This window comes from Nannospalax galili, unplaced genomic scaffold, assembly GCF_000622305.1.
Source record: "Nannospalax galili isolate Female #2095 unplaced genomic scaffold, S.galili_v1.0 scaffold779, whole genome shotgun sequence".
Classification (NCBI taxonomy): domain Eukaryota; kingdom Metazoa; phylum Chordata; class Mammalia; order Rodentia; family Spalacidae; genus Nannospalax; species Nannospalax galili.
Window position 1 is genome coordinate 421113 of NW_008345224.1, and position 4456 is coordinate 425568.

Here is a 4456-nt window from a genome sequence, read left to right on the forward strand (position 1 = left end):
CAATGCTGAGCCAGACAGAGGTACCTAGCATAAAGAACATGCACTGAGTGGTTCTATCCATGAGAAGTTCAAGTAGAGGCAAGTACATCTGAGGTGTTGTATAGCTATTTCCTCTGTTTTCTTGCTGTTGTATTGTTTATTTTTTGAGATATGTTATCCTTTTAGCCCCCAGCTGCTCTGGAACTCACTATGTAGACCAGGCTAGCTTTGATCTCATGGAGATCCACCTGTCCCTGCTGGGATTAAAGATGTGCACCACCAGCCTTCAGTTATTTCCTCTGAATTGAAACATTCTCTCTAAGAAGCAGGAGGGAGGCTCTTAAGACTCTCAAAGTAAATCAAACTTAGAAGGCTCAGAAAGTTCCTGATACTTAAAGATTCACAAGGCCCCTCCAAAGTTATCTAAACAGTTACAGTTGCTATGAAGAAAAGATTTTCCTACCTGCCAAGCTGCCTGCAAGTCTTGCTGGGAGCTCCAGAGACACAGCTTTTATGAGTTCGTGGTGCTGGGGTAGGTTTTTGTGATGATGCAGCCGCACTCCTGTAACTCCTCATCCGTACTCCTGCAATCGACCCTGGTGCACGGATAGTTCCCTTGGTCTACAGTTGGTGCCCTATCTGGGGCGAACAGATGTTTGTTCACATCTCCACAGGGAGTCACATAACAGTTCTCCTGCTTGCTTGCTCAGTGGCTTCCTACCCTGTGACCCCCGCTGTCATGGGCTGCCACCATGTTTGCTCTTGTGACCCAAGAGGCTGAGGTTCAGTGATCTAGTAGGCCTAGTCTGACACCAGATAGCAGCTGTAATGTGGCCAGCTGGGACTGCTCACATGAGCAGACATGGCAGCACACAGCTGTAATTACAAGATTTGGGAGGCTGAGACAGGAGGTTTGCCACGAGTCTAAGGCCAGCCTGGGCTACAGAAAGAGACCCTCAAAAACAAGATAAAATGCTTTTAATTGTTTCACATCTTGGTTATTTTAGAGTTTTTAGTATGGCAACTTTGGCAGGCTGAAAAGTTTGCTTTTGAAGTAATGGACCTACCCTAGACTGATGTGTTATAGGGGTTCTCACCCACCTAAGGAGCCCATGTGTTGGTGCTCTGATGATACATACTCCTGGCTGAGTTCCCTGCAGATCATGTCATCACCAGCAGCCTTCTGAATGAGTCAGCTGGAACTGCCAACACAGTCAAATCTTCAGACAACAACGGTTCCAGTGACCTCTGGCTTTTGTGACACCACTTCAGACCCTAAGTCTGAAGGGCCAAGTACAACACTTCCGGAAATCCAGACCCATGGAACAGCGACACAAAGCAGTGTGATGAGCAAAAACACAGACATGAAAACCACCTTTATATAACTAAAGGGTCCTTCATGTTCCCAAACTACTGGTACGTGTTCATAATGGCCTTAAATTTCAGAAGTGGGAGAAACACACAGAAGCTGACAGGAGGGAAGTGCCTGTCTGTCCATCCTGCCCTTGTCACCCCGTGCTCCCATACACTTCCAGCTCATCAGACAGATCCATCTGCTAGGCTACAATGCTTTCCATGGTTGGTGTCTTTTCTTTTACAAAAGACTAACCAGCAACTCTCAAAGGGAGGTGGGGGGACATCTGTGAGTGATTACCTCTCCCACATCTAACCAGCCAATCCAACTCCAGGTCTTGTCCAATGCCTGAGGCTACCCAGCTATGGCAGAGCAGGGAGCAAAGTGCTATTTAAGTCGGAGATAACTGAGGGAAAGGGTCTGACTGTAATGCCTCAAGGGCAGGTCCCTATGGTGAGGAGAAGTGGGGGAACAGGGTTGAGCTGCATCTGTACCAAGCAAGCATTGACAGAACCCAGCCAAGCAAGCAAGTCACAGGCTTCCTGGAGTGAGGCAGGTTTTGGTACCCTGCAGGGGGCCACAAATGGGCTTTTAAGCATCTGGGGAGTAGTTCTGCCCTTTTTAAAAACAGATGTACTTGAGGAATGATTGACAGGCCTCGGAATCTGCCTACCCCTTTCCCAGGGACAACCAAAAAAGGAAGTCTTTGAGCACAAGGGAACAGGCACTGGGCAGGCCTGGGTTGAGCAGGAGTGAGGCTCTAGTGCTGTGGGGCTCCCCACCTGACCACAGCTCCCAAGCCATCTCCAGATGGGGTTGGAGAGCTGCTAGAGAAACCCAGGTGGTCTGAACTAACCTGGGGGAGGGGGGTCATGTCAGTCAAAGCAATTCAGTTCCTCCTGGGATGCCATTTTTCTCATTTGGGTTTCTTAGTGGAGGTCAAGTAGGACACGGAAGAGCACCCAGACATGTCCGTCCAGCCTTTTCACATTGCAACAGGATGTTGGCATCTACAAAGTTCACCCTGGAGAACCACATAAACGAGTTATGCCAAAAAAGTCATAATGTTTTAAGTAAGTTTATTTTTTTGTGTGTTTACTGCTTTCATAGCTGTCCCAGAACACATGTGGTACATGGACCTTGGGTTGGACATGACTTCAGAATTCTCATTTTAATGGAATATTACGAAGAATAAAGCAATTTTTTCATCTTAGGAATGACACAAAAAGGAATCAAGCAAAAGTGCTCGGTGACAGGATGTGATAGTGCAAGACATGTGCAAGCTCCATTCTGGCCCCAGCTCATCTGACTTCTTCCTGAAAGATTTCTACTCTCTAAGTGTCAAAGATTTTTAAGTAATATTTGTTTTTCTACCAGTTACGTTGGGTGAATTTTAGAGTCTGGCAAACCTGGGCTTCAGATCTCTGCTCTTTGTACTACTTTATAGTGTGGGGCATGCAGCACACTTGGAGTCTCAGTTTCTTCATCTATAATAATATTACGTATGTCCCCAGATTTTTAGGAGGTCAAAAGATTCTGGTATCTGTCAAAGATTCTGGTATCTGGTGTCCACATCTCCTCTGTCTGTCCTTCTTTGCTTTTGTAGGGTTGCTTTGGGACACCACCCAGCAAGTATCCTCTCTGGTTCTATCTGGAATGTGTGTAGCACACATTAGGGGTCAAGCCTTTGCTGGGTCATAGGAAGTGAGACAATCAAGATACATTAAGACAAGGCCAGTGACCCTGTGGTATTCACACAAAAGAGATTAGTCATCCAAATACAAATGATTTAAGAAAATGTATGCATTTAAACCTAAAGCAGGGCCTGGAGAGATGGCTTTTAATTGCAGAGCACCCAAGTTCAGTTCCCAGCACCCATATCAGGCAGCTCACAACTGCCTATAACTCAGTTTCAGGGAATCCGGCATCCTCTTCTGGCCTCTGTGGGCACTGCGTTCACATGCACAAACCTACACAACATACAAACACATGCACATACACACATATAATTTTAAAATAAATAAATGAACCCAAAGGCAGGAATTCATAGTCACATTAGTCCCTGTGTATCTGTAGATACTACATTCCAAGACTCTTGTGGAATCCTAGCATTTAAGACAGCAACACACACACACACACACACACACACACACACACACACACACACAGAGTACACATATATCATGGCATCTATATAGAAGTTAGTTTTCCTTTCCCTCCTCTATGCCCTGGTGCCTCCTTTGTACCATTACTTCATGTGCTTTGGAACCATTAAGTATATATAATAAGGTGCTGTGGGAATTAGATCTATCTAGCCCAGCAAGAAGACTCAAGCCATACTCAGAAAGTAGAAGTTTTCCTTTATTATGTATAGACCTCAGTCTGAGCTCCTTCTCTAGAGAAACTGAGGCACAGACCAGAAGTACATACAGGTTTTATAGGATTTTTCATGTCATCCTTTGGTAGTAACCATATTTGTGGATTTGAGACTTTGAGCATAGATGTGTATGTGCCCCTTAGGCTATTATAGAAGTTTTAAGTCATCAACATTTTACAAAAGCAGATATTTTGGCAACAGTTGTGACAATACCAATAACATGGTATTTTGCTGATGCCACTACAATCCCATTTTAACAAACCTGATACATTGTCAACAGATGCTTCCTTAAGATCACAGAGTGTGGATATCAACAGCACACTTATTATTAGGAGTAAATAAAGTTTTTGTCAAATACATTTGTTAATCTTATTCATCTACCATACAGGACAAAGTTATACTGAGGTCATAGTTCATTAGTACCACATTAGGTTAATTTTTGCTTATCAAAGGGTCACTTGAGCATAAGCATTGCAAAACTGTGACAGTCCATCTTCTGGTCCACATGGCTCCTAAGTGGTTAATGGATAGGTCACCTATACAGCACAAGTACAGTGGACAAAAGGATGAATCATGTCCTAGGATGGAGGGAGATTTTATTTTGTTAGGCACAGCCATGTCCAATTTAAAGCTTAGGAATGATGCATTTCTAGGTTTTCCTATTTAATAGTTTTTAGACCATGGTTGACTATAGATAACTGATGAGGAAAAATTAACCTAATGTGGAACTAATGAACTATGACCTC